We start from the raw sequence: 12684 nt of genomic DNA, 5'->3' as shown, positions 1-12684 counted from the left end.
ATGTGATTTTATTCACTAATTTATGAACACCTTGGGTGAATATTGGACCTGGATAGTTCTGTGACTGCCATATGCATAAGGATAACTTATGATGTGAGAACTCAGCGCTCCTTTGGGAAGAAGAATCCAATTGGAGTCCATTAACTACTAAAAAAGGATTTTTTTAAAAAAGCAGTGAACTGTAAGGTAGCTCATAGAGGGGAGTCAATAGCCAGCACAGGTATTTCATTTCTGATGGCAATGATCACACAAAGTAGATCCTAGTGCTAGCCCACACCTAGACTCTCTAGCACTGAGCTCGTACACAGTGTCCCAGGCTCCCTGCTGCTAAGCTTGTGAGGGGACATTCTGCTCCAAACCCAAACTCCGAGAGAGCCAGGGTGTCATAAGGCCCCAGGTGAGTTAAGGCGGAGAAATAGATTGGCATTCAATCACAAGATACAGAGAAGCCATATTTTGAAGGCAAATTGGAAGTCTTTATTAAAAAGCCAGTGACTGCATGTGGACATCTGTCCCCAGAAAACTTATAGCCTTGAATATGCTTAACACTGTTAGAAAACTGAGCCATAAGGGTAGTACAACAAAGAAAGAGCCGAAAAATAATCCCAACAACCCTGATCAACTCTAATGGAGAGCTGAAGAGGGAATGCCATGATGACCTAAGGAGAATCAGGAGACACGAGGCATGGAGCAAAAATGCTGATGAGCTGGTCCAGGCCTAAACAGGATCAAGGACAGAGGGTAGGATCACAGGGAGCTCAGGGGTCCACTAACCTATTTTCTGAGTCCCAGGCCCTGACTCAAGGAATTCAGGTACACCCATCACTTGGGGGGGAGGGCTGAGACTTCAGTTTCATCCATCAAGAAGACAAGATGGCACCAGTTAAATCCAATTCCCTATCATCCACCATGTTACCAAGAGAGCACCAGTTGGACCCAGAACCCTTATTTCATTAGATGGCAACTCCAATGGTACCTCCACTGCCAAAGGGGCTACAACTACTACACTCTTTTACTTGGTGCCTATTACATGTGGGTCACCATGAAGACAGCCAAATCCAGGTCTGATTATTTCAAACAGTTGGTTATGGGCCAGTGTCCAACCTGGCTTGACAGGAGCTTGAAGTAAGCACTAGGCTTTCCAGCTGTCATAGCTGGAATGGAGACTGTGTGAGGAGCAGTGTTTCAGTCAACACCACACTAATGCTGAATGATGCATATCAGCTGTCCTTATAAACAAAAGATTCAGAGTAGCTGATTTGGAAAAATAATTCTTCCAGCTTAAAAACAGCATATTTAGTTTTTTCTCATCTCTCATAAGTTAGTGTTATCTTACTTATATATAAGTATATATAATATACATAATATATTTTTAATTCCATTAAGCATCTAATATCATGGTTTACTCCTGTCCAGTTTTATTACCTGCATGCTAAAGTAATATTTTTTAGATTTGCTCTTAGCTGTTGAACTGGAGTGTATGGAGAAGAGATTCATGCCTAATTTAAGTCTTGCAAACAGTTATTGACTACATTATTTACAAGGCACCATGGCAGTTCAAATCTAAATTTTTAGCTAAATTATGTTGGTTAAAATAGTAGGTTTCCATTAGAATATATGGTCTAGAAACTGTCCCTTGAAATGTGGCTTCTTTGCCACCAAGACCCTGCAAAACTATGCATTTGACCTATATGAGCCTGAATTAATAATCCACCCATTTATGTCCATCTACAAGGTGAAATTAGCCTTTACATAATTTCTCATGTTTCTACTCTAAGTGGGTTGGTTGCCAGCAGTATTAACTGGAAGAAAAGACAGAAGAATAATCCAGAGACTTCTACAAACATGTTTCTAGTCTTCCCCAGTGTCATTCAGAAGAAATTCAATCCAGAAGCCTGCAGAGATAGTGAGGATGCCCCCTCCCCTCAATGAGGAACTATAGTTCTTCTCCACAAGTCTCCCATGCCTTACTTTGTCCTCTAAAGAAATGAGAAAAGGAAGAAAGATTGAAAAACGTTACAGCCTGGGGGCTAAATCCTTCTATGGGAGAAAACAGATAAATGGAATTTGGCACTGCTATGAGTCAAGAATTGGAGAAAGGTTTTTTTCACCTATCACCTGAAGGCAAACATCTTGTAACTCCTTTGAGCAGAAGACTCCCATTTTAACTTATTCTGGACTTCCTGGAAGGGGAAAGAAAGCAGTTTAAAACAGCTTCATTTCAACCACATCTATAAGATAAGTGTATGAAAAAAGAACAACTACAAATAACGAAAAAGTTGGCTACTCTCCAAGTTCACACTGTATTGGAGGTAAGAGTATCATTAAGGGCAAGTCCCTATATTGAGTCTATTTCAAGAAAAGAAAAAAAAAGTTCAGTGTCCCTCCCTGTCTCTGCATCCACACTATAGAATTTCATAACATTATCAAACAGACGGATTCAAGAGCTAACCTTAGCTTGATGAACAAACACAAAAAACTATTTGGAAATGAGAAACACTGAGGAGAAATGGACCTGAGGAAGATGAGTCCTGAGTATTTCCAAGTCTCTAGAACTCAAATAACCTCTAGACTTACCTTCTTTCACACAGATACATGGAAGCCACATGGGGCAACAGAAGATTGGCATGTCCTTTGTGGCACAGTCTGAATGTTGGTGTCTCCCACAATGCATTAGCTAGAATTTGAACATCCAAGGTGAGAGAGGCTGGGGGCAGAGGTACTTCAGGAGTGATGAGATCGTGAAGTTCCTGCGTTTGTGAATGGATTAATGCACCCCTCCCAAGGGGGCTTCAATGAGCCCCCTTGCCACTCCTGCCTTTAGAGAACTAGAAGCCATTGTTCAAGAGGACCAAGTGCTCTGTGGGTAGTGAATATGACAGCATTTCACCTAACTGGAGCCATAACTCCAGTACTGGCATTAATAAATGTCTATTGTCAATAAATTATGCAGACTAAGGTTATTCGATGATAGCACCAGAATGAGCTATGTCCCATACTGAAATGTTTTCCATCGTCCCCCAATCCATCTCATTAAAGAACAGCAACACCGATTAAAGATGCGTGCTAGAAATCCGGAAGTCAGGTGTGGCTTTTCTGGGCACATGAAGCAGTCACATACACAGCCCTATGGGAAGAAAGTCCCTGCACTTGGAGTTTAATACTTTGTCACTGTCATTGGGAAATTCTGAATCTGATCTCCTTGCTGTTTGCTGAGTGACATGTGACAGGTGAATGGAGTTGGTTAAACTTGGAATTTTGGCTTCCAGGTGATCCTGCTTCTCCCCATCTCCCTGCCTTTAGAAGCCTCTCAGCCTCAGGGCTCCTGTTCCTGGGCTTCCTTCTCCCTCCTCATCACTGTCAAATGCAGCAGGGCAGCTTCCCCAGCCTGGATGGTGACCGGGCCACACTGGCACTGAGCATGGTACGCAGAAGGGTGCTGATCCTGTCACTGCACTTCACTCTCAGTGGGTGCCTATGTGCAAAATGGCAAGGATCAAACATGGCCATGTTTGATGTCTCCCAGCGTCTCTGACTGGGGCCTGGTGGTGGTTTTCCATGCCCCAGCTGCCAGTGCTGTCTACAAGGTGGGAGAAAGCCGTGTACCCACACCTCATCTCAGCAGCGAGTGAGGGCTGAGCATACCCTCGGGGCTGGGTTCTTGTGGCTGGTGGTGGACCACGGAGGAAGGGAGCTGGACTCCGGTCCCCAGTGGGAATGTTTCCTATTTATCTCACAGCTGGTGAGCAAGTTAATCCAGCAACTTATCAAGGATACACTTACAGTCTCTCTGGGGCCCTCCCTCCAGTCCCCCACCCCCACCCCCACCCAGTTTCTCCCAGAGGTCCTAGGAGGGTTTGGAAACTGTCTTAAGAGAATTCCCATTCCCCCAGGAACAGGGCTGGAAATAACAAAGTTTAAAAAATCACTAGAGTTGGGGAGAGGGAGAAGCAGAGAAGAAAGAGAAACAAACACTGAGCTGTGGAATAAAACTTTTATACCAAATATGAAAAGGGCCCTATTAACAATTGGCAAAGAGCAGAGAATGGTATGGTTTTTGAAGATTAAGACACTACACCAGGCACTGGGCTCACACCTGTAATCCTAGCTACTCAGGAGGATGAGATCTGAGGACCCTGGTTCAAAGCCAGCTGGGGCAGGAAAGTCCAATGAGACTCTTATTTCCAATTAACCACCAGAAAACCATTAATGGAGCTGTGGCTTAAAGTGGTAGAGTGTTAGCCTTGAATAAAAGAGCTCAGGGACACTGTCCAGGCAGTGAGTTCAAGTCCCAAGTCTGACAGAAAAAAAAATAAACCCACTTCACAACCTGCCAGTTTCACAAATTTAAAAAAGAAATGTAAGAAGAGATATCCTAAACAAACCCTAATGAGCTACTATAGACTGGATCTTATGTACTCAGACTCTAATGTTGAAATTCTAACACACCAGTTTAAATGTTTTGGGAGATGAAATCTCTAAGGGATTAGAATAAGTAATCCCATGTACTTAGTGTCCCCAGAAGAAAAAAAACCATACTAGAGTTTATTTCCTCCCTCACTTCCTACATTCTCTCACAGGTTCTTCCTACACAAAGCCTCTGACCATCAGAAGGCACAGACAGATTAAGAAGGCAAGCCTCACAAGAAACTGGCCTCGCTAGATGCAGTCGTAATATGCAATGGGCAGGTGACTTGAAGGGATGGGTGGAATTAGGAGTGATGGGAGACAACAGTGGAAGGAATGACTCTGATCAAGATATGTTGTACTCAAAAATGTACACTGTTGAATCAAGACCCTATTGCACAACTAAAGATGATTTTTAAAAAACTAATAAAAAGACCTACATCCAAATGTCTCTGTAGTATTCTCCAGACTGGTATTCTCTAGTTCCTTCTGCTTGGTAGATACTGAATCTGTGGATGTTGATCAACTAAAAGATTTGAGATTCACTTTTCTCTTGGTTCAAAACTGTAGTAGAAAATCCCCAAGAACATAAGTTAATATTTCTTGAAATGAACGTCAATGTTTGGTCTCAGAACATGATGCCCATTTCTCTTTAAAAAGTCAAGGATTTTTTTTTATCCTGCGATAACTGGCTCTAAGAAGAGTAAACCTTGTTTGTTCATTTACAACACAAAGGAAACAATCTCTTCTTCCATGATGGGTTAGAACACTGGATGAGGACTGAAGGATCCCGAAAGTCATGCACCAAGAGACAAGAAAGGAGCTTTTTTGCAAGCAGTCAACTGCTACCTCTGCTCAGCAAGTGTTTGAAAAGAAACAGCTACACTGAAAGTTCTATCTTTGCCCACCCCCACCCCCACTTTTCCAGTGCTGAGATAGGAAAAATATTAGATGGGACAAAGGTGAAACTTTGCCAGACTCCTGAGAAATGAGCCGTTTGCTACTGGGAGACAAGAGGGCTGGTGACACTTAATTGAGGAATTGCCCAGTTTTCCATCTGGCTGAGAGAGTGAGAGGAAAAAAATGAAGGTGAAACAGTTGGGCTTGGATGTGTTTGACTGAGCAGGAGAGGCAGGTGCTCTCCAATTCTGTCCTCTTATGGCAGTGGATTTCAGCAACAAGATGGCAAGGTGCCATGAGTGAGGATGTGAAGCTTTCTGCCTTCCTGCCTATTCTTCCAGATAGGCAGTGAGAGGCTGGTAACTCTTGACCTATTCTACGGTGCAGCAAAAACACATTACAATTAAGAAGGAGCTAAGGATGTATCCAGGTTGATGCTAAATTCCGATGCCATGTGTGTATTAGCTATATTTTCCTGGGCATGTGTCTCAGCCTCTCTGTTCCTCTGTTTGTTATCTGTGAAATAGATGCTGATTGGATGTGGCTAGATGAGAGCGATGGAGAGAGGAGGGCTAGGATTCCAAGGTCTCTGAAAGGCAATGTGGTATTCTCCTTTGCAGCCAGACTACCAGGCCCACCAACGTCATAAATTAGTTTCAGAGAATTCCAACCATCTAAGGATGAATGATGTAGGCTTATTCCTGACTGAAGTGGGTCAAATAGCTCTGAAAGAACTGATCTGTAGCCAGATGTCTGTGGCTCACACCTGTAGTCCTAACTACTTAGGAGGCTGAGATCTGAGGATCTGAGGTTTGAAGCCAGACAGGGCAGAGAAGTCTATGAGACTCTTATCTCCAATTAACCAGCAAAAAGCCAATATGGAGAGAGAGAGAGAGAGAGAGAGAGAGAGAGAGAGAGAGAGAGAGAGAGAGAGAGAGAGAGAGAGAGAGAGAGAGAGAGAGAGGAGAGAGAGGGAGAGAGAGGGAGGGAGGGAGAGAGAGAGAGGGAGAGGGAGGGAGAGGAGAGAGAGAGGGAGAGGGAGAGAGAGAGAGAGAGAGGGGGAGAGAGAGAGAGAGGGAGAGAGAGAGAGAGAGAGAGAGAGAGAGAGAGAGAGAGAGAGAGAGAGAGAGAGCACACCATGGACCTGAAATCAAGCCCTATTTACCAGCACACTCACACGCACATACCCCCACATAAACAAAAAGTGAAAGAATAGATCTGTAATTTATCTATCTAGGCCCTAGAGGTCAAATGTTATTCTGACCTCCTCCCCCAACCTTGGGAAAGCAACTGAGCCCGCAGGCTGGTCCTAGGGAGGTACTTAACACTCAAGTCTCTTTAGACCTCAATAAAACCCATGCCCTTGCCATTCTCTCCCTGAAGATGACTTGCTTTCCGTCTACTGAGCAAGTGGCTCGTGCCTGTAATCTTAGCTACTCAGGAGGCTGAGATCTGAGGACCAAGGTTTGAAGCCAGCCTGGGCAGGAAAGTCCATGAGACTCTTATCTCCAATACATTATTCAGAAAAAGACAGAAGTGGAGCTGTGTCTAAGTCGTATAGAGGTCGCCTTGAGCAAAAGAGCTAGGTTGTTTATCACATAGGGTCTCATCTTTTATTTTTTTGCTCATGACATCCCTTGGATCTCAACCTGCTACTATGTTTCCAAGGAAATGGGGTCACAGTCATGTGCTGAGATGGAAGGAACCCTAACTTTTGCCTCGTCTGTCCTCAAACTCAGATCTTCTCCATCTCTGCCTCCTAAATAGCTTAGATTACAGAAAACATAGCCTATGAACTTATTTTTCCCATAGTCAATTTCTTGCTTCCATCAGCTCATCCCCCTGTAGTCTATCTAGAATACAGGAAAAGAGCCACAGGTCTAGAACTTTCTATCATAGCTCAACAAATGGTTTGACGAATGAATGAGTATATGAGTATAACTTCAGGCTTGCCGAAGATCAATTTAAAGAACAAGAGGAGGAACCTCCTTTCCCACCTGTATTCGCCTCTGTCTTTCTTCTGGCATCTTCCTTTCCCTATGAAACAAAAGTTCTTCTGTTCAGAAAATATTATGAAGTGAACATCTGTCTATGTTCCGCTCTTCCCCATGTATTCATCTAGAATATGAAATGACTTCACCAGCAAGGTAAGAAAGAGACAGGAGCCTCTGGGGATCAGCCCATCCCAGAGCTCCATGGACAGAGGCAGGTAGATTCAGAACCGCCATTTTTCTAGGCCATCTTTGCCCAGGCCTCTAATTTCTGAGCATAGTGCCAACTTTTCAGTGTACTCATCACTCACAGGCATCACACCAGGGCCCAGTCCCTGCGATTCCTATGCTAGCGGACACTGGGAAGGCTAGCACAAAGAAATGTTTTGAGCTATGGTTGGTTCAAAAAGAAATACAGAACGCCACAGTTTATGCATCTGGGCACCAAGAGGAAAAAAATCCCAAGAAACTTTGCCTTCCTTGAACTGAGATTCAAAACTCATGATGTTTAATTAATAGGTTACTATAAAAAAAAAATCAACATGGGTCTCTATCCAGAACATTCCTAAATTAGAGGCTTACACATCACTGGAGCAAATTCTGTCAGGATGATGGCATTAGAAGATATTAAAATCCCTTAGATAGGCTGATGTAAGACTTCATAGTAAATGCTCACTACATGAGACTTAAGAATGCCATCAAAATGGAAATAAAAGCATATATCTGCCCACCCTCCCAATGAAAGCACAAACCACTGGGGGAGAAGTTCAGAACATGAGACCATGTCTTCTAGGTCTTTCCATTCATTTGCTTGGATGGAAAACACAGAAGCATTCAGGGCTATGCTTTTTTGCAGTCTGCTATTTTAATCCAGCAAGAACTGTGGTCCACTCCCACTTGATACGCTGTGGCATGGGCCTCATCCACAGGCATCAAAATTCCTAGCGTCTAGCTCACTGTGAACACCACATTGGTATTTTTGTGTTCTTCTACTAGATAATTGTAATTAATTAGGGGCACATCAGATGTCACCGGGTGTCACAGTTTGCGGGAAAGCTCCTTAAGAAAGAGAATCCACAATTATACACAGAAAATGAAATGCCCTTGGAAGGGGCTTCAGCAGGCCAGGGACCTGAGGCTCTGACTCCATTAATTGTTTGGAACATCCTTCTGTGATTACAATACAGCACTACCAAGTTGTCTAGCCAGTGGTCTGCTTAGCTTTGCAAAGGGAATTGGAAGTGGTGGAACACAAATGATGATGATGATGATGATGATGATGATGATGATGATGATGATGATGATGATGATGATGATAACAATGACAAAAGGACAAAAGAGGTAGTGCTGATGGTGGTCATGACAATGCTGATGGTGGTAGAGCTGGTGGTGATGGTAATGATGGTGGTGGTCATAATGGTGACAGTAATGGCGATGATGGTAGTGATTTGATGATAATAATGATGATGGTGGTGGTAGTGGCGATGATGATGACGATGATGACGATGGAGGTGGTAATGATGGTGTTGGTCATGTTGATGGTGGTGGTGGTGGTAATGATGATGATGGTGATAGTGATGATAAAGGTGGTGATGGTAGTGAGGTGGTAGTGGTGGTCGGGTTGATAGTGATTGTGGTGTCGATGTTGAAGACAGTGTTGGTGGTGATGGTGGTGGTGGTAGTAACGATAGTGGTGCTCATATTGATTGGTGGTGATGGTGGTGATATTGAAGATGGTGGTGATGACGGTAGTGGTGGTAGTTGTGATGATGGTGGTGGTGACCATGTTGATGATGTTGACAGTGGTGATGTTGGTGGGGGTCACATTGTTGGTGTTGGTGGTGATGTTGGTGCTGGTAGTGAGGGTGAAGCAGTGGTCAGGCTGTTACTGATGGTGGTAATAAAGTGGTGGCACTGTGTCCTATCTATTTTTTCTTTGGGGGAGCCTCATTAATCTTTGACCTTTCTCAAGTTTGTCCTGCCTTGCCCCCTTCTGTCTGCACCCTGAAGCCTCTCCGGATGCGGAGTGTCTGCACTGACAAGGTAAGTGTTACTTTCCTTACAAGACTTTCCATTTTCCCAGGCTTATTTTTGGTTTCCGCTGCCCAGGGGAACATCTTTCTTGGTAACCTCCTCTATGTAAAGCAGCAGAGAAGCTATGCGTGCAGGACTCGTGTCTGCATGTTTTCAACACCTCACTGTTTGTTCCCAAAAAAGACAATACCTTGCTCACAATTATCTTGTCTCTGCAAGGCAGAGCTGTCTTTCTGAATTTAAATTGTACCCATCCACAAGCGACCTCATCTACAGACAGAAACAGCAAACAACAGAACACAACAGAAGTGCCATCGCTGCGTGTCATGGGGTAGCATCTCTAAGCAAGTTTTTACAGGTGACTTTCAACTGCACTTGTCTGCATGGGCAGAGCCAGCTTTCAGAGTCCAAAGGTTCTCCACTCAAAGTGTTCCCAGCTCCATGACCTTCTCCCTAGGCATTCTTTCTGTGTGTCAAGCCCCATACCTTTCATTTAGTCTCCAGAACGAGACTTGGGGACACAGACAGACAAATTTGGTTACCACCTGACACTCCAGCAAGCTGTGGGCAACTTGAGGACCAGCCTGTGTCTGTTTGGCCCCACCCTGAATCAGTCTTTATCAGCTTAGAGATTGGCAGGGAAATGGTGTTTGGCACATGATTTATTAAACAAATAACCTCAGTGTGATCCAGGAGAGAAAATATGTGCTCCGGAGTCAAGTCAATCTGGTTCCAGATTTCCATGTGATGACTGACGAGCTCTTTATATCTGGGAAATTTTGAATAGCTTCTCAATATCTTTTGTTACGCATCTGAAATAAGTAAACTTCATCACAAAATAGACAGAATGTTAAGGGAGACAGGTACTGGGGGGTCAGGCCTAGAATCCCAGCTATACAGGAGACTGAGATCTAAAAGATTTTTTTTTTTGAGACCAGCCTGGGCAGGAAAAGACCACAAGACTCCATCTACAAAATGAGTAACAAAAAGCCATGCTGGAGGTATGGCTCAAGTGGTAGTGAACCAGCCAAGCAAGTAAGATAAGCAAGTGCATAGGTCCTGAGCTCAAACATGAAAAAAGTAAACAATATGATAATACATAGAGGTAAAATCAAATAATCATATTTAGCATATATCCAATGCTGTATACAGATCAATTTCCCTGTTCTCTGTTTTTAGAAGCACTGGGATTTGAACTTGGAAGCTTGGACTTGGCAGACAGGTACTCTGCCACTTGAGCCTAACCTAGACCTTCAAAGAACAGAATTAATGCTTTAATGATCCCACCAATCTCCTAGGGATAATGTCAGCATTTCATGGGTTATCCAGCAAAGTGCTATTCTGAACAATAAACACTTTGCGCTCCTTCAGTATTATGCTAAAAATAACAATGGACTCATTACTATCTCTAGGAAACAATGGGAGACACCAGGAGCAAGGAATCATTTCGCTGAGTCTGGGCCAGTCACTTCCATGGTAAAATTTAATCCCAACTTGACAGATGGAAAAGAAGGAAAGGGAAGGTGGCTCTTAGCATTTCAAAGCAGGAAATCAAACAGAAAAACTCACAAAGGAAAACTTTAAGAAACTCCTCAGGATAAAATTCCTTTGAAGTGACTCTGTTTCCAAGCATCAGCCTTGTTATCTAGTGGTATTCATTATGTCTAGCTAATTACCTTATGAAACTGACATCGAAAACATGTGGTAGGTAATTTGGCAATACTCAAATGGACAGCTTAGCATATGAAAGTAGAGTGCCTGCCAGAAAGAACACGGAAAACTTACACTTACTAAGCATTTAAAAGGTGAACAAGGTGGTGCATACTTATAACCACATACTTGTAAACACATGACAAGTAGAGATAGGAGGATCACATTTCCAGGCCAGAATGGGCAAAATAAATAAGTAAATATATATAACAAGACTTTCTCTCCTCTCAACAAACAAGCTCAGTTTGGCAGTTCATGCCTGTCTTTCCACCCACATGGGAGGTTGAGTAGAAGAATAATAGTTTTAGGTTTTTCTAGGTATAAAAGTACAAAAAGGACTGGGGCTTGGCTCAAAAGGTAGAGCTCCTGTCTAAGAAAGTATGAAATCTGATTTCAAACCCTAGTGCCACCATAAATGGATGGATGGATGGATGGATAAAACATGTTATGTTCTCTGAGGTAGCTTCATCAACTAACTTAACTTTCTTTGAACCCTTAACACATTTGTTATCTATTCCACAAATATGTACTGAGTTCTGAGTGGGGGCCAGCATTTTCTCCCTAGTTGCAAGGGGCATCTGTGTATTTGCACTGGATTTCCTGTGTTTCCACAAACTTATAATATAACTCTTCAGTCCCAGGTACCTGGGCTTGGCTGGTACCTGACCAAAATACATCAGGGGTCATCAATCTTTTTAAGTAGCATTGTAATATAACTGTTATATGAACTATGTATAATTGGCTAAAGATACTAAGGTTAAGAGAGTTAATTAAGCAAGCTGGACAACAGGGGCTCACACCTCTAATCCTAGTTACTCAGGGGGCTGAGATCTTAGAATCTCCACTGAAAAACAACCTGCCCAGGAAAGCCAATGAAACTCTTATCGCCAATGAACCAGCAAAAACACAGAAGTGGAGGGGTGGCTCAAGTGATAAAGCACCATCCTTGAGCAAAAAAATAAAAGTGAGAATACAAGCAAGAGCCAAGCAAGTTAGTTAATTGGAGATGGAGCCTCATGGACTTTTCTGCCCGGGGTGGCTTCAAACTGCGATCCTCCAGGTCTTCATACTAGTTCTGTAGAGAATACACCCCAGTCAGTTGTACGGCACTGGGAGGTGGGGTCTCTCTGTTTGTTGGGGTGGTGAGACAAGGCCTCACAGAAGAAGAGGAGCTTCTTGTAAACAGACCATATTTGGGAAAATTTCCATATTGGGGAAAAAATTCCCCAAGTAGTCTAAAGAGAAGAAAGCAGAAAACAGTGGAAAGAAGGCATTGGACAGGAATGGGAAACGATCCATCACTTACTTGCTCTGCTCCCAACTTCCATGATCATTGTTTGGTCTCTGCTTTGTTTCTCCCGTGACTTTATTATTCCCTGGCTGGCTTCTACAGTCTGTTTCTTTCTGAAAGAAGATAATGGAGTTGGCAGCAAAATGTGCCTGTGGAAGCCCGGGACTCGCATTTCCTTACACTAAACCATCTTCTTACACTACTGGGTAAGCTATAGAGTGAGGCTAATGACTCACATGGTCTTGCTTACTGGGCGACCTTCAATGTTGGACCTATGTATGTAAGCACCAGTTACACAAAGACTCAACAGATTCTATATATTTGTCTTGAATGAATGAGTAAATGACATTT

General features: G+C 43.2%; 1 protein-coding gene across 8 annotated transcripts in view; it reads right to left on the bottom strand.

Annotated features, from left to right (window-relative positions):
- The window catches only part of Sgcd (sarcoglycan delta), a 913825-nt gene that overhangs the window by 363414 nt on the left and 537727 nt on the right, over window positions 1–12684 (bottom strand). For 3 of the 8 annotated variants that reach the window (XM_069993892.1, XM_069993886.1, XM_069993887.1), the window contains exon 2: window positions 12349–12446. The exons of the other annotated variants lie outside the window; for them this stretch is intronic. The gene's annotated coding sequence lies outside the window, so the exon portion shown is untranslated. The remainder of the gene's footprint in view (window positions 1–12348; window positions 12447–12684) is intronic. 8 annotated transcript variants of the gene reach the window in all.

The sequence above is a fragment of the Dipodomys merriami genome, unplaced genomic scaffold, assembly GCF_024711535.1.
Source record: "Dipodomys merriami isolate MVZ:Mamm:240054 unplaced genomic scaffold, mDipMer1.0.p SCAF_44, whole genome shotgun sequence".
In the NCBI taxonomy this organism is placed as follows: Eukaryota; Metazoa; Chordata; class Mammalia; order Rodentia; family Heteromyidae; genus Dipodomys; species Dipodomys merriami.
This window is presented reverse-complemented; position numbering and strand designations above follow the sequence as displayed.